Here is a 24,321-nt window from a genome sequence, read left to right as displayed (position 1 = left end):
AATAAAGGCCTAAAATAATTATCTTGTATGCTTTTTAATGGTCTCTGCTAATTATTCACGTTTTTCCTAAGGATGACATACACGAGCAGTGTAAACAGTGCATAGGTAGGTGACAATCCATCACAGATTTTAGACACAGATTGAGCTGTTTTTATGAATTAGCCATCCATCTGTTACCTTAACTGACACGAAAATTATGTGTTTTTTTTTGTTTTTTTTTAATCTGCTCTTGGTAACAGGTGAACGCCCATTCACACTCTTGTGACCGAGTACGACTGAGAGAGACGAGATCTCTTAGAACTTCTTAAATGCTTTTAGAATGACGGAACACTCTGGCATTTTGGCGCCATCTATGCGGTGACCCAGGAACTGCATTTCACGAGAGCGAAGGTTTTCCGGAATTTCCGAGGTCAAATGTGCGTAATACCCATAAAAAGTCTCGTTTATAACATTGACAAAAGTTTTTTGAGCCAAGAAAGAAAGGATAATGCGCGAGAAATAAAAAACTTATGCCGGACCGCCGAGTTTACACTGCTTCCCAATAGATGGTGCCAGAGTGTTCTCCGGTTTAAGAAGTTTCAAGGAACTGCAACCCAGGTTTAAGAGGTCGCAAAAGTGTGAACGGGCCTTAAATCAGCGCGCTCTATTTGGGGCTGTGTTCGAGCTCCTTCCGCATACATTATTTCTCCCTTCTCTTATTTATGCAAGTTCAGTCTGGGCTCGCTTGAGGTCTAGGTGTTACTCTCCCTGTCTCCTTGGCTTTTTGCAAACTATTTTTCAAGGTGTTCAATTAGTACCAGCTCACCACCTTACTACTATCATGCAACAACTAAAACAATTACAACATACACCGGTCACTCAAGGCAGTACCACACGAAAACAGGGATGGGGTGAGGTGTGTCTAACACTATATACTTACACTGAACAAAATATAGATACCAAAAACTGGCGAGACACTCCCTTAATTGAGGACATGCATGTACATTTCCCTAGAAGCGTGTAATTAATACTTGAAAGCCTCTAAAAAAACACCAGTAGGGAGAGAATAAATGCTTTACTATTTAAAGCAGGCTGAGTGTTTCTGGAGGTGTGAAATTCGTTACACGTGCGTTGGATCATACGAAACACGTGTAAAGCAAATGGTCTTTAGAGCTCGACATTTCGCGAGGAATAAATACCAGCGTCAAAAATTATTTCGCGGGCACAAATTCTTGCGATCGGAAGTGGTATGCAATGCATTGATCACCATGGGGTGAATTCATCGCGGCACCAATTTTTGGCAATGTTTTTCTGGGTACGAACTCCGAAAATGAAGGCGTCTGCAGACGACTGGGGCGGCGAAAGCTACGGACTTGCTCGATCAATCAAACGCTGTTTTTGTCGGGTCCAGCTCTCAGCACGCAAGTACGGAGAGTGGCGTCGGCGCTGGAGCGGCACCGCGCTCTTCCAGACATTCTAGCTTACCAGTAAACAATACGGCGGAGGGAGGAAATCAACCCCCCCCCCTCCTCTTCCGCCTTTGCAATCCCCCCCCCCCCCCACCCCCCCAATTCGTCTCCCAAAGAGTTCCTCCGCAACTGATCGACCTTAAGCGAGTTGACAGCCTCTGCATCGGGGAAAAAAGAAAAACAGCCTCGCATAACACCATTCGCGCACAATTAGTAATACTGGTAAAAGCAAGCCATCTACAGACAATACAAAGCCTTTTGAACGCAGGAAATAATCTAGCCCAAACGAACAAAACACGAACTTACTTCGATCCTGTGCCATGATCTTGGCTGTTGAGCCGATTTGACGTAGCTCCACGTCCCACAGTCGCTTCCGTCTTTGTCAGACACATATGAAAATAAGGCAAACTCCACGCATCACCACTAATCGGGTAATTGGACCGTTAGCCGGCCGTGAACACAGGCATTCAAACGCACACGCCGGCAAAACGTGCGAAACATAGGTCGTTGCTTCGATGAGATTGTATTCGTATCTTCAACACGTTTGAAATAAAACGATCAGCAAACCGCATTACAAAACTCATAAAAGACACACCAATAAAAATATTGCGCATTGCAATTTTGCCACAATATTATGAATAAGTCCTGAACATGTTGCAAAATAATAAATACGAAACTAAGCCTACAAAGGTGAAAAAGAAATTCAGCAGACATGCAACCTTCTCGAAAGGGAGTAGAGGTCATTCGGGCGGCGGTAGCGCAGTGTGTTGACGCTCTGGTATGCTGAGCTTGTGGTCGTTTGTTCGTTTCGCGGCAAACGCAATTTGGTTTGTTGCACTTTTTTTCATTTTAAATGTGTTTTTTTTTTCACCTTTATTATTCGTTCTTATTATTTTAAATATTTTATCTCACCTGTTTGTATTCGTTTTTTTTAATTTTTTCTCACCTGTTTGTATTATTTTGTAATTTGTATAAATTTAAATATTTTTTCTCACCTCTTTGTATTAGTTTTTATTTTAAATATTTTTTTCTCATCTTTTAGTATTACTTATTATTTTAAATACTTTTCTCTCACCTTTTTTAATTCCTTTTTATTATTTTAAAATTTTTCTCACCTTTGTCTATTAGTTTTTATTATTTTAAATATTTTCTATGTTTATGCTGTCATCGGCACCGTTCTTCAGGCACCGTCCTTCCTCACGGTATTGTTTTTTTTTTCTCGCGTTTTCGCGATAGAACACGTCAGCATTGACATGGTGGGATCACATACGCCAGCGTCGGCAGTCATTTACGAAGGATTGATCAACGCAAACATTTCCACTCGCTACATATAAATCGCCGCAGTTCGTCGGAACCTCAGTGACGTGACCGCGTAGTGAAAAAGGCAACAAAAAATAGAACGATGCCGGTCAGTAAACGGAATTTTCCGGGGATCGCCAGCCTTCGAACAGCAAAGCGCCGAAGCCGACCAGTCACTGAACTTCCATGTAAATACTGCCCATCAAAGACAGTAAAATACCGATGCCGACCAGTTACTGAACTTCCATGTAAATACTGGCCATCAAAGATATCAAAATACGGGTGCCGCCAATTACTGAACTTCCGTAAATACCGGCCATCAGAGACAGCAAAATACCGATGCCGGCCAGTTACTGGAACCTCCATGGAAAGACTAGCCAGCAAAGACAGCAAAAACCCGATGCCGGCCATGTCACTAACTTCTACGCCTGGACTGGCCAATGAGCAAGACGAAACCCCGACGCCGGCCGGGGCCGGTAGCTCCCCGGCGCCCATGGCCATGCGCTGCCATCCTGTTACTATGGGCGGGCCGGCGTAGTCCCGATACCGGCCGACGCGGAGTGCTACCTGCATCTACATGTTGACTGGCACCATATAGTGCCATATACAGGAGTATCAGGCATCCTATAATGTTATCTATGGCAGCCACTGGCACCATATATGACTTTATCTGGCAATATATGTCGTCATATATGGTGTCACCTTACCATATCTGCCCTGATTTCAGCCCTTGTATGGCAACATATGACCGTCTATGTCTACTTATATGCCCATATACGGCCCTATATCAAATATATCTGGGTCATATATGACATTTCTGTAAGGGAGACTAAAAATGTAATAGCACAAAGACACCTATTAAAATAAAACAAAGAGTAGGCATAAACTAAGCTGTAAACTATACGAAAGTTTTGAAGTCGGTGTTTCCTACTCACAGAGTCACAGTCCTGATTCAACTCTCCGGTCGAGCACAGCAGTTTTGACAAGGGCGTGCTTGCTAGCCTCGTCTTTGAAGTCCTTCCTTGCACCGTGTGATTCTCAAAGCCCCCAGTCGCTCCCCGCTGGCCTTGTTTATCCGTTCGGCCGCCAAATCTTCCCGTGTGATTAACACGTCACACATGTACACAGACACCGCTGTTCGCCGATTAAGCAATACAAGATGAAAAGGTCATTACAGCTCCTTGAACACGACGAGGTCACCACTGTTTCCCGGACTAGGAAATGACGAGGACATCATATATTTAACTAAAATCTCATAAAAAAAAAATGAACACATAAGAAACAAAAACAAAAGGACTAAATTATGAAAAAAAAAATGAAATAATTAACAGAGAAGTAAAAAGAATAAAAGCCAGAAGGACTTACACAGACAGCCACATTTGTTCAGTTAACAATGACGTTTAATTCTGATAAAAAATATTCCTGCTGCGCTAAAGATCACCAATATGGTGTGTAAACTAGGCCACCTTGAGCAAAGCAGGAATATGTGTGATCATAATCAAATGTCATTGCGAACTCAAAAAGTGTGGCAGCCTGCGTAAGTCCTTCGTATTACTATTCTTCTGAATTCCATGTTCATTATTGTGGCTATCTGGGACCAGGCGGAACTTGGTGGCGCTTTTTCCATTCTGACCTTACTTCGGACAGCTTCGTACCCATAGAAAAACCCACTAGCTTCTCTACATAGTCCCACTCCTCAAAAAAACAGAAAAAAATCTGTGTATGTTTATACAGTCGGAAGTTAGCTTAATTGCCTCAGTGGGCGTCTGCTGTTTCAGCTGTAGAGTAATTTAGCCAGCGCGGTACAACCGCTAGCCTGGGGTCTTTAACGCGCACCACGCATTAGTGATACACAACCGCACGCCGGTACGATGCTCATCCAGATCGAAACGGGCAGGGGCGGCGATCCACTCCTCCCTTCTCCTTGCTTTCCTTGAGGCACTGACAACTAAAAATCAATGGTTGGGTCAATTATGTTAACGCATTATACTTCAAACACGTAGCATAAGTACTGGCAAGATATTTGCTGCCTTAAAGCTATATAAGCTTGTAAATTTACATGCTAAATAACAAGTACCTTAAAAGCTGAAATATATTTCGATGGAACCACAAAAACCGAAGACTAGCTCTGCAAATATAGTGCTTCTAGTACACCATAATTGAGTAGAATCGAATTACATCCTCCCCCTTACAAAGACTGGAGCGAAACAAGTATAGATTCTGCCGTGCCACTTCAACATAAACAATGGTATTGTGATCTCGTGGAGATAAGAGTTCGGAAAAATTGTGACAGACTTTGGCACGACAAATATCCCCATGTCATTATTCATTTTTCCATAATCTACGGTGACAGTGCAGGGAAACAATCACACACCAGATACTCAAAAAGACAAGCACACGCGCTGAACTTATAGCTCTTGTGTATTCGACTACTTCATTCTTCTCTTCAACGTCTAGATGGACTTTCCAGATCGTGATAAGCAGAAGAAATAGCTCGAAATACAAAAAAAAAGGAAAAGACAAGAGAAGAGAAAGGGAAAAGAAAAAAGACAAAAGAAAAAAACGAAAAAGAAAACTCTTACAATTCATACCTCTCCCTCACCCCTATCGTTTAGATAGAAACTGGAGATCTTTGGTCGACAGCAATTTTTTTCTGGGTACGAACTGTGAAAATGGAGGCGTCTGCAGACGACTGGGGTGGCAAAAGCTACGGACTTGCTCGATCAATCAATCGGTGTTTTTGTCGGGTCCAGCTCTCAGCACGCAAGTACGGAGAATGGCGCCGGCAATGGAGGGGCACCGCGCTCTTCCAGATATTCTAGCTTACTAGTAAACAATACGGCGGAGGGAGGAAATCAACCCCCCCCCCCCTCCTCTTCCGCCTTTGCCCCCCCCCCCCCCCCCACCCCCAACCCCAATCCGTCTCCCAAAGAGTTCCGCCGCAACTGATCGACCTTAAGCGAGTAGACAGCCTCTGCATCGGGGAAAAGAGAAAAACAGCCTCGCATAACACCATTCGCGCACAATTAGTAATACTGGGGTGCTATGTTCAACAAATGTTTCGTTTCTCCTAAAAAGAAACGGAAGTGACGGAAGTAACGATATCGCGTCTGATTGGCTAGAGGCTCAAATGACGAAAGAGCGAACTTTCGTCATTTGAGCCTCAAGCCAATCAGACGCGATATCGTCACTTCCGTTTCTTTTTAGGAGAAACGGAACATTTGTCGAACATAGCTGCCTGGTAAAAGCAAGCGATCTACAGACAATAACAAGCCTTTTGAACGCAGGTAATAATCTATCCCAAACGAACAAAACACGAACTTATTTCGATCCCGTGCCATCATCTTGGCTGTTGAGCAGATTTGACGTAGTTCCACGTCCACAGTCGCTTCCGTCTTTGTCGGACACATTTGAAACTAAGGAAAACTCCACGCATCACCACTAATCGGGTAATTAGACCGTTAGCCGGCCGTGAACACTGGCATTCAAACGCACACGGCCGGCAAAACGTGCGAAACATGGGCCGTTGCTTCGATGAGATTGTATTGGTATCTTCAACACATTTGAAATAAAACGACCAGCAAACCGCATTATAAACCTCATAAAAGACGCAGCGAAAAAAAATATTGCGCATGTCAATTTCGCCACATTATTATGAATAAGTCCTGAACATGTTGCAAAATAATAAATACGAAACTAAGCCTGCAATGGTGAAAAACAAATCCAGCAGACATGCAACCTTCTAGAAAGGGAGCGAAGGACATGTGGGCGGCGGTAGCGTAGTGTGTGGACGCTCTGCTTTGCTGAGCTTGTGGTCGTTGGTTCGGATCGCGGTAAAAGCTATTTGTTTTCTTACACTTTTTTTAATTTTAAATGTTTTTTCTCACCTTCTTGTGTTCGTTATTATTATTTTAAATATTTTTTTCTTACCTGTTCGTTTTATTTTTAATTTTTTTTCTCACCTTTTTGTATTATTTTGTTTCATTTTGTAATATTTTATATTATTTTGTATATTTTAAATATTTTTCTCTCACATTTTTTAATTCGTTTTTATTATTTAAAATTTCTTCTCACCTTTGTGTATTAGTTTTTATTATTTTAAATATTTTCTATGTTTATGCTGTCGTCGGCACCGTTTCTCAGGGTCAGAATCACCCAGAAGGTGAAAATAAAAAGTGCGAGCCCACATCTGAACTGATGCAATTCAGAAACCCTGGCCCTCTTGTTTTGCCGGGATGATTCGCTCCCTCCGTGCTAATAGGTGGGTCAGAGTAGTAGGCAAACAGCGCAAGTCCTTTCAACGAAGAAATAAAATTATTTATAATAGGTGCATTTAGAGCGAAATCGGAAAATGTAAGTGGTAAAACTGCCACAGTGATGAAACCAAAATTTGTCATGAAAGCGGTCATATTCACCCACTATTGAAAAAAATACCGCCATTTTAAGGCAGTAATTTAGCTGAGCTCATAGCTCATAAGCACATCTCTTAATTTTTGTGACTTCCGGAAAGTAGTATTTAATTTTGCTCTGGTAGATCAGCGCTATCCCCCGCGTGCCGCCAGGTCTTACATATAGAAGTTGTGCTCCGCAGTTTTACTTATTGTTAGGCCTAAACACTTTTTGAGTCCTGAGATTCAAGTATAGCACGAATAATTAAACTAGGTTTTAGAAATGCTATCGTTCGGTATTGCGACATTTATTTTTCGTAGTGTCAAGGGGTCACAATCACAAAGCCAGCAGTGTGTACATCCACAACGCATTGGTGTTTCTCGCTTTTTTTAGTAAAGAAAAAAAGTTTTTATATTCGCGTTCCCCTGGTACGGTATGTCATATAACATAAGGTATTAAAGAGACAGATAGCGTTTGGCTATGTGAATATTTAAAATATTTCTCTTATATGATTGTAACAACCACATAAAACAGTCGATTCCTGCCTGAAATAGAATTTTCACACTATAAAGCAATAAACAGATCTCTTACTTTTCTAGTTTCTGGAAAGTAATGTTTATTATTGTTTAGTAGCTCAAAGCGCGTGCACAATCATGCCAGGTCTTGTTTCGTTTTTCATTCGAGGCTCCGCTATACAGTTTTTATTTTTTTTTCAGAGACAAACACGTGCGTATAACGCCAGCCCTTAAGTATAGTACATCAAATTAAACTAAATTCCTGAAAAAAGTGTCGTTCGGCGTTGTAAAATTTAATTTTCGTGGCGTAGAGGGTCAGATTCTCAAATCCTGGACTGCGAATTTTCCTCACGGCATTGGTTTTTTTTTTCTTTTTTTTTCGCGTTTTTGCGATAAAACACGTCAGCCTTGCCATGGTGGGATCAAATACGCAAGCGTCGGCAATCATTTACGAAGAATTTACGAAGAATTTATGAACGCAAGCATTTCCACTCGCTATTCATGAATCGCCGTAGTTTGTCGGAATCTCAATGATGTGACTGCATAGTGAAAAAGGCAAAAAAAAAAAAAAATAGAACGATGCCGGTCAGTAAACGGAAGTTCCCGGGGATCGCCAGCCTGCAAACAGCAAAGCGCCGATGCCGGCCAGTCACTGTACTTCCATGTAAATATTGCCCATCAAAGACAGCAAAGTAACGATGCCGGCCAATTACTGAACTTCCATGTAAATACTGCCCATCAAAGACAGCAAAATATCGATGCCGGCCAGTTACTGAACTTCCATGTAAATACTGCCCATCAAAGACAGCAAAATACCGATGCCGGCCAGTTACTGAACTTCCAAGTAAATACTGCCCATCAAAGACAGCAAAATACCGATGCCGGCCAGTTACTGAACTTCCGTGAATACCAGCCATCAAAGGCAGCAAAATACCGATGCCGGCCAGTCACCATGGGCGGGCCGGCGTCTTCCCGATACCGGCCGACGCGGAGTGCTACCTGCATCTACATGCAGACTGGCACCATATAGTGCCATATACAGGAGTATCAGGCATCCTATACTGTTATATATGGCAGCCACTGGCACCATATTTGACTTTATCTGGCAATATATGGCGTCATATATGGTGTCACCTTATTATGTCTGCCCTGATTTCAGCCTTTGTATGGCAAAATATGACCGAATATATCTACTTATATGCCCATTTACGGCCCTATATCAAATACATCTTGGCCATATATGACATTTCTGTAGGGGGAATTTTGAAGTGTCTCTAATGAAAGTGCCATGAGGTATTTCGAACAGCGTCGGTTAAACTGTGGTTCAAGAAAGATTTGGTGCCGGCGGCGCCAAATGGGTGTTTCGGAGCGTGAAACATCAGTACCTTCTGGATGCTAACTCTGGTGAGTGCAGGTGTGCGTGACGTGAAGTCGCAGCACTCGCGAAAAAAAGATCCCGCTCTCGCCACATGTCACTGCTTGGTGCATCACCGTATGACGCACAATCGGCACATGTTAGTCGATCGTCATCGTCGTATTGTCAAATAAGCAGCACAACTGCCGATGTCCAAACGCATCATTTTCTGTGATTGTCGTGGATTTTTTCCCATATATTATTTGTGCCATATAAGACTCAAACCAACTGTTGAAGAATGTTTTTTTCTTTTTTTAAATTTCGAAAAATATTTTAAGGAATGTGCTTGCGTACAACACATATATTTTTTTCGTTCGAATAAAAAAGTCATGCGGCAAATAATTCCCAAATTGTTCACACGCGGCAAATGGTCCACAACACTATTTTGTTTAAACAGCCTGGACAGAGCACGTAGGAATATAGACTTTTCCTAAACAAACAATTCAGTTAGTGAAACGTCTACGTTGCACGACAAATGTAAATGAGCAGTGCCCAATTTTACAACTCTTGCGCACCTCCTGCCGACAAGGTGGACGAAAGCAAAGGAGAGGCTGCTTAAATTACTGTGCCCCTCGTCATTCTTTTAACCAATGGAGTACCGATTTCATCTCATTAAAATAGTGGACACATTTCTTTCCGTACTTGAGAGCAGGTGCAATTGTTTCATACTAAAGAAGTCTTGCGCCATAACTATTCCTTTCATGATTTTTTCGCGGAAGTACATCAGTGGCTTGCGTGTCCTGTTTCGGTTGTCTGAAAATGTTTTTGTTGCACCGGCCATTCAAAGGTAGCGCAGGACTATGCCCACTCATACCTGTGTCAGGGTTCGACAAAAATAATGTTACTACCCATGTTTTTAGATACATACATAAATGGGTAGGTTCAAGATGCTGCTGCAAAGTCTTCATGCACTGCTTCTGTGTGAGTTTAAAGTGATTCGCGCCACTAAAGTGAACCAGGACGTAGGCATACGACAAGATATACACGCCGTTGCCATCGTCGACATCCATTGCAGAGAGGATCTGTTTTGATCTTTGTAAGTTACTTCGCAAATTGGGAGCAGTTGAGTCGCGTCTTGGCGGAAGCCAGTACCTAGTTATGTTCACAGAGTTGCCCGCCACGTGCATCTTGTTATACTCTACAACGTGCTGCACTTTCCCGGAGGTAAGCTTTCTTACCAATTAGAAAACTTAAAGATGTACCTTCCTTGGCTTCCCAAGAAGCAGCAGATTGTTTTGTTTTTGCTGCTTTTTCCTAAAGAGGAGCTCCTCGACCTCGTCCAATGCCTTACTCCTCAGCTATATAAAGTCGTTGCAAAGAAAGGCACCAGACAAAATCTGGAACACCACTTCATTTGAGGACGACGCAAGCTGTAGGAGGACGCCCATGTTACATTGGTATGCAACGTATCACGATGCACAGATTGGACCATGAGGGAGAACTGCCTTGGTGGGATACAGAAGTGTGTGTACTTTGAACTCACGAGGGTTTTGCCGTAGAAGTATTCTACCATCATAAAACGTTCAGTCAATTTTCAAGTGCTGATGACAACGCCCTCCTTTGATACACACTTTTTGCACAACATATACAGAGCCAAGACGAAACATTCAAAGTTATGGCACTACGGCTCTGGCAGCACAATGTTCAGGAATGCCAGACAGTGGTACAATAACCAGTAAGCCCTTCTGCTGCCTTCAAGTACATTTTGGGCTTTAAGGCTTGTGGTGGTTGGTTTAAACGTTGTGTAGTCATCAAGGCACATAACGGTTCGCTCACCTTTTTGTGCCTTGTCGGATCTAATATATTGTAATCCTCACCAACGCTTGAGTGCGAGAGCTCTGCCAACTGGCAAGCAACACCAAGCAATGCACAGTCCTTATGATCGGGGTTAAAACTCAAGACAATGTTGAACCCCGGAACGTTCAAAAATCGTGAGGTCTCATTCACACCACGAACTGTGTGCTATGTTGTTGCCGCTGCCGACATGTATTCCAGCACTCGCAGCTCCGCCGGTCTCACATGACACCTGCACTCACTGGATACTTAATGCACCCTGCAAGAATCACAGTGGAGAATTGACAATTAGCCTATTGAGTGTGTCACATTAAACATTTTTTTAAACAATTAATGCGATCTCCGGACTGAGAGCTCCATGAGCAGTCGCTGTATCAATTGAACTGCAGGGCATCCTGCATCGCAGTCTTGCAGGCGAGTCAGCAACGCAGCTGATGCAGTAAACCTAAATATGTACATGTCTAGACATGTCTCTTTACTATGCTTGTCTACAAATGTCTCTAATTACCAACGCAATATTTATGTTGATTTCTTTAAAGAAGCTTGTACAGCATTTTGAGACGTTTATCGAGCATGTCCAGCGAAATATCACAAGGAGAGGCTTCTGCGTTTGTGTCCCCACCAACTTCCACTCTGAAAGACAGATAATCCGCCCCCCAGCAAAGCGCTCATTATTATATTAATTTTACATTACACTTAATACTCCTGACAATAACGTATTAAAGATTCAGGAAGTGAATGTGGCATTAGCTAAGAAATAGTTTTAATACTCTCGTAAAATGACCAAACGAAACAGCTGGAAACTTACCTTGGAGGTTACGGTCGCACCTTCGACATCCCAGGCGATTCCGTCTTGGGCCAGTTTCTCTATTTTCTGTGAGCACGCTTGTAGAAGCACTGTCAGGTTGGGATGCTTGGAACCATACCACAACATGCGCAGGACGTAGACCATCAATGCAAGAAAGGCGGAAGCTCGTTCATCGTCAGTTTTGCAGACCAAATAGAGCAGTTAGCCGACATAAAACCGCCTTCCGTCGGCGTTCATTGAGACTGCCAGGTCATTAGAGCCGCAATTCAGCTTCAAAAGTTGCTCACGATAAAGTTACCATCCGTTATGTGAAATATCACTGTATCTCTAGGCGCATTGACAATGTGCAGGAACTCGACCAGATTACCTCCTATGCATTCATCGGAGAAGACGCATGCCAAGTGGGTCTGAAAGGGCGGACCAACGAAGCCACTATCTTGGGCCATAACTCCCTTCCAAGGTTTCACCTCTAGAACACTAAGCACACCAGCAAGATGCTTTGCTTGGGTCGCAGAATGCCTGCAGTGTTTTCAAAAAAGTCTGAGATGTCGGACAGTAGAAAGGGAAATTGATGTCTTCAGGGGAAACGTTAAAACATTTCGAAACAAGTATTTACTTTCGGAAAGACTTCTAGTTCCCAAGAGCGTGTTCTCTAGTTTCAGTACGCTCTCTATACTAGATCACGAAGGTCCCTCTTCAATGGCATAGTCCATGATCGGAACCAATGCGTCTCTAATTATCAGGGAAGTTCCATTCCTTAATGGGGTGGACAATTAGAAAGACGTCCGATTGCCGCCAGAATATACGTTCCTTAAGCTCGGATAACCTTCAGCACAGTCCGCTTTGTTTTCCTTGATTGTGAAGTATTCAACTCCAGCCGAATGGTCATGTTTAGTGGAAGGAATTGATGCGCTGCAGTCGCAGGTGGACGACGTCGGTGCACTCGTTAGTACCGCACCGGCACTTGTCAGAAGCCTGTGCGCTGCTGCCTTTGAAATGTACTCATTGGGTGTGGCATTTGCCTCTAAATATTGATTCCGAGCCCTGTGTTAGCTGACAAAGAGCATCTTCCAAACGGTAAAAACAAACCAGGACGTAACAATAGAGAGTTTTAGGGAACCGCTTTTGCACATCCGATACGGTACGATGGGCCCTCCGGTGCCTCCGGTACGAACTGCGCATGCGCTTGTCTTCTGCGATCTTACCGTAATGCGCTGGTGGAACCGTAAGGCACGACCGGCACGACCAATGGCCGACATGGACAGTCTCGCTTGGTTAGCAAAACGGCTTTTCTCTGGCGGAGAGAGCGTGCCGTGGCTCCAACCATGAATAAAACAAATCATGGCAGTGCCTGGCAGGAGCGCCATGTGTGACAGCTGGTCCATAAAGTTTCAGTCATCAAATAAGAAAAAGAATAAAGAACAAAACGCAATAGGACTTTTTCAGTAGAAATAAATTGGTGGTTAGCGTACCCAAAAATCGTTTGCTCGGTAGGTTAGTGGATTGGAGCGTCGGTTTCTAAAACTCGTAGAGGAGCGGTAGTGGAGAGTTCGAATCCCGCTGGCCCGGACACCTTTTTTTTTTCTTTTTACATATTATAAGTTTTTTTTTTTTTTTTCTAAAACAAACATTGGATGTGCATTTTGAGCGCTTATCACCCGTTTTTTACAGCTGCTGTTATGACTGAGGATTATCTGTAGTGGCAAAAGAGTGAGAAACAGCCTTCTGCATCAAGGCTCTTGATACTTTTAGTTTAAAAATGTTGCATGAATTAAAAAGTTCTGTACAAATGCTAATCACATATATCCTATAAAACTAGCCTTTTGAATATTGGGTGATAGTTTTAATAAGTGCACAGCAGTAAAGTTACAGGTTTTACTTTATATTTTCTTCGTGGTAGTACCGTACACGGCGCAACGATCGGTAAGCGGGCGTACGACCGTGATCGTCTGCTATCTGTACCGTAAGAGAGCAACATGAGCGCCGCATCTACCTCCGTCCATCCGCCTCCTCCTCGCAAGCGGTTTACAACAGAATACATCTTTCTCCTTCGGGAGGTGCTAGGTGCTACTCCTTTTTCAGTCCAGCCCTTTGGAATGACGCAGCGTTGAAAATAACTTCTCGTTGCGAGGAGCGAAGGAACGGATTGACCTCCTCGTAATTAAAAATAGAGATTTGAGACGTACTGAAAGATACGTCATGCCAAAAATATACACATGTATGGAAAGAAACAGAAATCATTACATTCCTTCCTTATTTAACCAACTCCCAGAGTCCCTTATGAATATAGAATCCACAAGGGTACTAAAAAGGAAACTAAGGAATTGGTGTCGAGCATCTGAGCTGTAGATATGCATGGTAGCCTAATCGTTGGAGGTATTTCGTACTTTTATTTCATGTTTGCGTGAGTAGACTTGGCATGGTTGCGTGTGTAGACACCTATATTTCATGCTCTAAAGTGTTCCTTTTTGTATTTATTTGTGCTGCTAATTTTGTGTTCTTTCATTTTTTTTTTTTGCTGCGGACTGTTTCTTTTTTTTTTTTGTAACAACATGTATTCTAGTTGGTCGCCTGGCCCCACATACAAGCAGAATGCTGCGTTTGTGGGCCAGCTCTTTATTTTGTATGACTTGATCTGAAAATAAAAATTGAATTAAATCGAAAATTGAATTGAAAATTTAATTGAATTAACTTTGTTCAAGAAAAATGACCGCATCAACTTGAGAAAGTGTGTATATTTTGGTTATTTTTGTATTCTCTTCGAGATTTAATATTTCTTGATTTATTTGTCCATAGCTTTCTTAATACTCGATCCTGCATTAGGCCTCGAGAGAAAGAGACAGGATCGCTAGCAGGCGACTTCGAATGTTGATGATAAGCGCGCACGAGCGTGCTCTTGTGCCAAATCGAGTTTGCTTTCGGCAACGTTTCAGCATATCAGGACGTGGTTGGTGTAAACATCATATTTGGTTGATGTAAAACACCAAAGCTTGCCCGCTGAGAACGCATGATTTATTAGAAAACAAGCTACCATGTACGGTCGAGGCATTATTTTATTCCCCAAGTATATAAATCTGGTAAACTGAAAGGAAAAAACAAAACAAAATACGCTGGCAGATCATTTGTGGTATCCGCACATCATTCCTGGTATCACAACTTTTTTGTTTACATAAAAGCTACGCCAAGTTGAACGTCCTATGCCTTGCCGCCAACAAGCGCCTTCTCTTAGTGTGTCGGTGCACGGTGGCACACGAAAGAAATGCGACTGACTCCGTGGCACGGCAAACCAAAAAGAATGTTTATTCCCTCGTGCCCCTGCACAAGTCACGGGCACAACGGCACGCGCGTGCGTGCCTCGCTTATAGAAAGCGGGAAGTTCAGAAGAGGCTCACGCCACACTTAGTGCGCAGACAGTCGTACAAAATCACTTTTTTCTAAATTGTTTTCGCTGAATAGAGCCAACTCCAAGTCATCGTCCAAAAGATCGAGCACCATTGTTGTCGGAAAGCTCGTCTGCTTCTTTAGCAGACGAACATTTTAGAACTTCGGCGACACGCCGTGGTGCGCCAGGTTTTGTATTACGGAAGCTCATTCATTCCAGTAAAAAAACGAGACGAACTGTAGGTAGGTATACAATAATTTAGGTTCTCTATATATTTAGGGTACGATCTTTATTTACTTGAGTTTCTGCGATTTGTACAAACGCACGCAAATTCGTCTTTTCTCGATGAGGCGGGTGCAGGTTTCTGTTGCCAGGGGGCGCGACCTGTACCGATCGTCTGATATCGTCTGCTTTACGGTTCCCCCAAAGCCGTTTCAGGGCACACGATCGGTCCACACGCCCGATCCAAGGTATCGATCGTTTTTGTTTATCGATCGTATTTTGTTCCGGTTCCCTAAAACTCTCTAATATGATGCACTACCTTACACACAAGAGCACACGCGTGCCTCGACACAGCAACTGTTGTAACGTTCTCGCCATGGTATGACTGTGTAGCAGTGTGTTCTACACTGAATTAGATTAAACTAGGAGAAAACGCATCCTGGTGTTATTTGGCTTATACGATGACGCGATGAAGACGTCACATCTTTCTTAATTTATGTCTGCTTTAGAGATGATAGTATCGTTATTGTTACTTTAGAAAATATGATAGTTTAGAAAGCATTAAATGTTACATCCCACAATCAAAGTATTAAGGTCGCGAGGGGTAGGCTATATATTCGGAATAGTAGCTAACCGCCAAGTCACAACGAAGCCGGATTCAAGGTTTGTCTTGCTCGTGTGTTCGCGTGTTGCTTGTGTCTAGGCGAGAAACATGCAGATTAAAACGATGTACGCCCTTGTTCGGTTCCTAACGACCACGTCAGGAAACTGCAGAGCGTCCCAGTTGCTAAAGTTAAATTGTTCGACCCAGGACATGTGGAAGGCTTTGACAAAAAAAGATAATGTTCTGCATTTTTTTATCACTCTGGCACAAAGGGTATCACCGGGTACTATCCAGCACAAATTTGGATGAGGGCAGGTAAGTACACTTACTAAAAAAAAAACTTTAAGAACATGCATCTCTATGATATAATATTGCAGAGTAGAGTATGCTGAAATGTCGCGTCAAATTCCTCACAGGAACGGAACAAGACCTGCGTGAGAAGCAGCAATCCACACGAGTACAACATGTAAGAATATACGCAACCCAATACAAAGTTGATTTTTCTGAAGAGCATAAGCGAGCGTCCTCGCAAGAAACCTTGTCGGGGAATTGGATACAGGTATGTCTATAACTTGAATATGAAACATATAGTGGTAAATACAGCCTGAGATTGAATATGCAATGTCTTCCTACATTTTTGCAGAAACAAATGTGACGAAAAGAATATCAACAAGCTGCAAAAGTGAAGGCGTATGCCGGTATCCTCAAGGCACCGCTAGAGAGTGTCACGAGGATCCAAAAGGAGACTCCCTACTGCAATAGTGTATGTGCACTTGAATATATTTCACGTGCCTCCTGTGCATGTCTAAATTCACATTAACTGAGTGATATTTTATTTCTACGCTACCAAAAATATGGTCGAGAGGCATCGACGTCCGTCAGCGACACAGAGGACTGTGTTGTGGCAGTATGAAAGCTGGTGTTGGCGAAACAAGATGAAAGGCACTGAGTCCAGCACTAGCGTGAAAAATGCAGGGAAAAATAAATGCTTCTTGATTATCAAGTCACTCCAAGCATGCATCGACAGAACTCTTTTGTCAAGTAAGTTTAAGGAGTTCACTCTTCTGGGTTAAAACTTTGTAAGTACAGTCGCTGGTTGTCGATATAGCAAGATGAAGGTTTTGCTCAAATGTGCCGAATTCCATTAATCAGCCAGTTCTGGTTGTTTTATACAAACGCTATGTTTTGGCGCTCCAGGTGTCCTACCAGAAAGAGGTTGCAACAAACAGATTCAGAGACAAAAAATAAAAGGCTAGCATGGTCTTCTGACTGAAATTTTATGCTTGTGTGAATGTATGGCTGCATAGCTGCTACGAGAAAGATACGTATTAGCAAAATTAATATCGGTTTCATCACACTGAAAGGAAGTCCGATATAAGGAAAAAGCTTGGACAAACACAACAGTTTTATTCTGAATCTTTTTGCTTCCTTGTCATATTTTCTTTTATTATGATCACTCACTGGGCTGTGTGCACACTTCAGCTTATTTCATGAGTGTCATTTATAATGATGATACATATATTTTTCCTAAGAATTAACTTTCCTGAATACTCGTTGAAACTAATTTATTTATACAATATGATTAGTTTGAAGAGCATAAGTGATAGGGTCAGTGTGTAAAATACCGGTAATGCGCTCCCACCGGACATTTTTGAGCCACCGCACCGTAATATCAACGGATACAAAAAAAGACCACGTGGGGACTCTGAATAATCGTACACTATTACTACGTCTTATTTTCAAAAAGGAGAATACAGAGTGACAATCGTCACTACCCTGCCTTTCGACATCATGTGTAGAGCTTAAGGTTAGACTGCGAAGCCACTGCTGCCACGAGCCTGCATCCGTAACGTGTGCCGCCTCTCTTTTTAAGTTGATACATTTTTATTTTGTAAAAAGTGTGTTGATTTTCTTTCTCTCTCCTCCCGCCGCTGTGACTGAAACACCATCTCATAACATTGTCTGCCCAACAGTCAAAGAGAACTGAATCGCTCACACCGCGGCGTTCAAGATTTGTTACATCCCAGTCAATACTTGGCTCTGAACACTTAAATACCTGGGAACAGTGAAAAAATTGTCCGTGGCTTCGTGGCATATGCTAGCCCGGCATGTTCGTTAACATTGCCGCGAGCGCAGCTGACCAAGCAGGCAGCGCGCTCGTGGCCTAACGATTATCGCGCGTGCCTACCACGCAGAAAGCCAGGGTTCGATTACTGGCCGCGGGGACGCAGTTTTGTGGACTCTGATGTAATGTTCTGGTAAATTCGAAAACCGTGTAGGCTTGGTCGAGGTCCCAATGTTCTACACGTCGAATAGCCTCAACGTTTTCATCAACGGCGACGACGCGACGCCACTTGTCGACACCGGAGCAGACTATTCCGTTTTGAGTGGGAGACTCTCCCGTCGCCATCGGAAAGTTACCACGTCGTGGGATGGATCGCGGATGTGGAACGCCGGCGGACATCTTATCACACCTGTCGGCAGTTGCACAGCTCGCATTGAGATCCACGGTGAAACCTGGCCTGTGAAGTTCGTCGTTCTGCAAGACTGTGCGAGGGACGTTATCATCGGAATGGACTTCATCTGCGAGAATGCCGCCGTCATCGACCTTGGAGCAAACCAGTTGACGCTACGAAAACCTGTTTCACCACCGGAAGAGCCCAAAGCGACTTCATCGCCGGTCCGTGTCCTCGGAAGCCACGTGAACCTACCACCACGGTCGAGTGTTTTCGTACCGATCGGGATCTCCGAAACTTTCTACGGCGAAGTTCTGCTCGAACGAAGCCTCCAGCTCCTTCTTGGTAGATAAATAACCGTCGCAAGAGGAGTAGCTGAACTTCAGGATGGGCGGACTGTGGTCCTCGTGGCGAACCACCGAAATGAAACGCAAGACCTCAAGAAAGGTGCAGCCGTGGCCACGTCGAGGGACTCCTAAACTCCGCGAAATTACCGCCATTACTGACGAACACTCGCCACCTCAGCAAGACAGTACGTCCCCAGCTCAGCTCGACATTGACCCTAAGCTTTCGGGCTCGAAACGACGACAGCTGATTAACCTTCTCGCCGAATACCGCCAATGCTTTGCGACGTTGTCGAAGGTGCGCCAAACCGCCGTTACGAAGCACCGCATCGTTACTGACGACGACGCGCGCCTTGTTCATCGATCGCCATACAGACTCTCCGTAAAAGAACGATAGGTAATCCAGGAGCAAGTTCAAGAGGTGCTGAACGACGACATAATCCAAACTTCAGCAGTCGGTGGGGCTCTCCAGTCGTAATGGATAAGAAGGACGGGACGCTAACGTTCTGCGTGGAATACTGGCAGCTGAACGCTGTGACGAAGAAAATTGTCTATCCACTCCACGCATCGACGACAGGCTACATCGGTTGCGCCATTCTCAATATTTTTTATCAATGGACCTGAAGAGCGGCTACTGGCAGATCGAAGTCGATGAACGGGATCGAGAGAAGACAGCTTTCGTCACGCCAGATGGACTGTACGAGTTCAAGGTGATGCTCTTTAGACTACGCACGGCACCAGCAACTTTCCAGCGTGTCATGAACACCGTACTGGCTTGGCCGAAAAGGCACAGCTGTCTCGTCTACCTTGACGACGTCTTAGTGTTTTCAAGCGACTTCGACGAGCACTTGCGACGACTCCGAGCTGTTCTCCAAGCAATACAAACCGCCGGCCTCACTCTCAAGCCATCGAAGTGTCGGTTCGCCTTTAGCGAACTGAAGTTTATAGGCGATGAGGTTAGCAACGATGGTGTTCGCCCAGACCGAGAGAAGACTCGCGCCGTCGCGGCATTCCCAGCACCGACAGGCAAGAAGGCGATACAAAGATTCCTTGGAGTATGCGCGTACTATCGGCGTTTCGTTCGCGATTTCGCAAGGATTTCCGCACCGCTCACAAACCTCACAAATGACGCCCAGAAGTTCAAATGGGCCGAGGAGAAACAGCAGGCATTTGACGAGCTGAAGCGACAACTCCAGTCCCCTCCAGTTCTTGGCCACTTCGATCAGGATGCAGAAGCCGAGATTCATTCTTACGCAAGTTTCGCCGGACTTGGCGCGGTACTGGTTCAAGTGCAAGAAGATACTAAGCGACTCATCGCCTACGCAAGTCGGACACCGTCCAAAGCGGGGATAAATTACTCCACGACTGAAACGGAATATCTTGCGGTCGTCTTGGCCATCACTAAGTTTTGCCCGTACCTGTACGGGGACCCGTTCCGTGTTGTCACGGGCCACCACTCACTCTGCTGCCTTGCGATTCTCAAGCACCCTTCAAGAAGCCCTGGTCGACGGAGCCTCCGACTGCAGGAGTTCGATATGTCTGTGGTCTACAAGTCAGGTCCCAACACAACGACGCCGACTGTCTGTCCAGAGCCCCTGTCGAGACATCTCCTGGTAGCATCGACGACGATGACAACGAGTACTTCCTTCGCACAGTGAGCACCGACGAAATCGCACGACGTCAAAGAGACGACCCTGAGTTGCGTGTGCTAACCGAGCACCTCGAAGGACGAGGGTATCCTATACCCCGTGTCTTTTCAACAGCCCTGCCGACCTTCGTCCTCCGTCAAGGTGTACTTACAAGGAGAACTTCGGAGGCAGCAGCTCGCCATTGCTGCTGGTAATCCCTACCGGCCTTAGACCGGAGATCTTTCAAGCCTGCCACGACGACCCGACGTCCGAACACCTTGGTTACAGCCGTACACTGGCCCAAATTTGCGAAAGGTATTACCGGCGCAAGCTGCCAAAGACCGTCCACCTCTACACATAATCTTGCCACGAGTGCCAGCGGCGCTGGAAACCGCCGACGAAGCCGGCAGGTCTCCTGCAGTTAATTGATTCCGCGACCGCGCCGTTTCAGCCGATCGGAATGCATCCACTTGGTCCTTTCCCACCGTCAACGCAAGGAAACGGATGGATAATCGTCGGTACAGATTATCTCACGCTGTACGCCGAAACAAAAGCCCTTCCATCAGGGACTGGTGTGGAAGTCGCCAAGTTTTTTATTGAGTCCATCGTCCACCGGCACCGCGCTCCGGAAGTTCTGATATCAGACCATGGATCATCGTTTATGGCCAAGCTGACGCGGGACCTCCTTCGTCTCAGCCACACCAGTCACCGACGCACCACGGCGTACCCCCCGCAGACCAAGGGGCTGACAGAAAGACTCAACAAAACCATCGCCAACATAATCTCCATGTACGTCGACGTGGAGCACAAGACATGGGGCGAGGTGTTTTTTTACGGTACATTTGCCAATAACACAGCGGTGCAAGAGACCATAGGAGTAACCCCGTTCCAGCTGGTGCCTGGCAGGAAAGTAACGACCATGTTCGACGCGATGCTACCCCATGAACCAGCCGACGATGGGAGCCCTGACGCCCAGGTGGTTGCTGAACGAGCCGAAGAAGTTCGCGAGCTCGTCCGACTCTGAATTCAAAACCAATAACGTTTCGACGCTACCCGGTACAACCTTCGTCGTCGGGACGTCCACTTCCAGCCCGGAGGCAGGGTATGGGTCTAGACACCGATTCGCTGCCGTGGTCTCGGTGAGAAACTTCCAAAATGGTACTTTGGACCCTACAAGATACTTCGTCGATTTGGAGATCTTAACTGCGAGGTGATGCCCGACGGAACAAGAACGTCATCACTCCGCCCACCACGGCCCGAAGTCGTCCACGTCTTGCGCCTGAAGCCCTACACGCTCGATAGGGCTGCTAACCTTATGTGTTCCAAATGACTCTTTAGTTTACCGTCCATTTTATTTGCTTTGTTTTGTTTTGTGTTGCATCGGAGCGCTGCACTCTTTAAAGGGGGGGGGGGGGGGGGGGGGGGGAGTAATGCCGCGAGCGCAGCTGGCCAAGCAGTCAGCGCACTCGTGGCCTAACAGTGATCGCGCGTGCCTTCCACGCAGAAATCCGGGGTTCGATTCCTGGCAGCGGGGACACATTTTTCCGGACTCTGATGTAATGTCCTAGTACATTCGAGAACCGTGTTGCTTCTTCGAGGTTACAATATTCTACACCGATTCTTTCAGAACCTCTACGCCGATTCTTCCAAAACCCCACTCGTGTACATAAGGCGCTCCGCATGGCGAGCCGCAGTTCGGCACCCCCCAGCGTTCGATCTTGCGGTTTCGCCGACATCATCGCCCGCGGCGCTCGGCTACTTTCTTGTGTTCGTTCTTTATTTTTTTATTTTTTTTTGTTTTGGGCACAAGTTCGCCCAACTAAACGTTTAGTTTACTTTAGTTTTCGCAGCCTCATCACTTGTCATTCGTGACAATATATAAAACAACAAAGACCTGGAGGAAACTCATGTGTGAGGGTTGCTTTTTTGGCAATGCTGATACATTTTATGGCAGTTCTGCAATATAAATAATTTACAACCCTTTATCACGTTTTAGTGCACAATCTACTTAAGGACAAGCCACAGACGCAGCTCGCAAACAGGACCTAGCCGCCGAACGAAACTCAGCTGCCAGATACGGCATTCTACTATACCCGGCCCAACATCAGTAAGGTTGTTTATTAAATTAATTGCAACAGGTTAAGTATTTTATTAAGCAATTCTTATTCCTTTCCCATAGTACACATGGAGGAATGTGTGATAGTGGTGAATTTGTAGCGCTGTAGGGACGATCACGATGCACCGTTGAAACGGACCGCACTAAAGGATATATTTTGAAATTCTCTTTTATCAACCAAAGATATATTAAATAAATGCGCTTTAATTGTTCCCCAATGTGCGTATTTTTGAAATCTGAGCAGTAAAAGTATTTGTGAAAGGAAAAATAACATAATAATTTAGTGTGCCAAAAACAGCAAAGGTATTTACATAGTTGCACTGGGTGGTGCCCTGACTGCAAACAAAGTGCCTTTGTAGCGGCAGATATCTATCTAGTGTGCTGGAAACTTTTTATAACTTTGTTTTTCAATTACAAGCATGAGTATTGGCATCCATGTTTCTACGCAGCAGTGTCAGGAGCGCCTTACTACAATGTGCATTTCCTGTAGAGCAGCTGCGGGCAAAATCTCAAGCTCAGTTCATTGATTCATGGATGAAGTGCATTATCCATCCTTGTCCGTCGTTTTTTATTATTATTTTTGTAACAAAAGATGTAAACCAACGCGCTTCCTTTCAACTTTGTTATGAAATGCTTTGAGATTACAGCTGAATTATTTATTACATTTCAGAAGCTGAATCTGCTGGGCTTTCCCAAGAGACATCAAAATCTGCATTGGAAGTGCCTCAATCACCAGGTAAAATAGTTATTTTTTTTAATCTCTATGAAGACTACACCGCCATTTGTTTTACAAAAGGTCATGAATATGTGACTCCGGGACATCAATAGGGCGTTCCAACAAGATAGTTTTCCGTACAGAGGCGATGCCTGCAGCAACCTGCGCCTCATCCTGGTAACCGTGGGTGTTATTTTGTGATAGTTTGACACACTGTACTTTTTCTCCACCCTCATGTTAAGCCTTCGGGTGAGTTGATGTAATTGAGTTAAAAACAGTAACGTGCTCTTCTTTTTGAATTCGTAAGTGCTACTTAATGCCGTGTTTGCTTCTTTCTGTCAAATGACTCAAAATGTTACCTGGCTATAAGCTCAAACTTCAAGATTCGGAACTGCACATTTGTTTAGAAAACCAGATATTTGAAACCCCACTTGTGTATACCATGCCGGAGTCAATGACATATGACAAAATTGTGAATTTATTGCTTTATTGTTGCTCTAGATGTGAAAGCGTTGTGGCGCAGCCGGTCACATGTGTGAATATGTTCTTCTACTTCAATCCAAGTCATGTAGACAGTGCTTTCTTTTCAATTTTTGGACCTTTTTAGCACGATGGTGGGCGCTTTTTTTCTTGACATACCCGATAACAGTTTTGTAATGTGTGAAGTTGAGGACCACATCTAGCAAAGCTTGGTAGGTGAGATCAAGGAAGCCGCTGAAGGGAAACTACAAGATCAGATTCCAATCCCGTGATTTGTTTTTGCACTTTGTTGACACCCAACTTAGATTGATCCAACTGTCTGTAGAGCCGCAAGAGTGCCAGCGAAACCTCGATTGAAGCACAGTGCCGTTAGCCTTTTCCGCCGCAAGAAAGATCGCTCGAGTCACCCTTAATTTTGATATTCTTTATTGTACAGAGTCGCGAATAGTCCATATAAAATGAGACCACACTGCTGTTATTCCAGGCTATGAATTCGCACTTTTCAAATCAGCAGCGCTTTTTGATTTGAATAGCCGTGAAAATGTCTTGAAAATAATATTAATGCTAGTCATCGAACTTTTGAAACGTCTACATTTCTGATAACTTCTTTACCAGATATTTGTCAGCTCACGTTATCGTAAAGGATGCAGGTTGCATATATTTGAAAGACAGTCACATCTCCAAAGTACATATTTTGGAGGTATCAA

Source organism: Ixodes scapularis, unplaced genomic scaffold (assembly GCF_016920785.2).
Source record: "Ixodes scapularis isolate PalLabHiFi unplaced genomic scaffold, ASM1692078v2 PGA_scaffold24__2_contigs__length_7659602, whole genome shotgun sequence".
Lineage (NCBI taxonomy): Eukaryota > Metazoa > Arthropoda > Arachnida > Ixodida > Ixodidae > Ixodes > Ixodes scapularis.
This window is presented reverse-complemented; position numbering follows the sequence as displayed.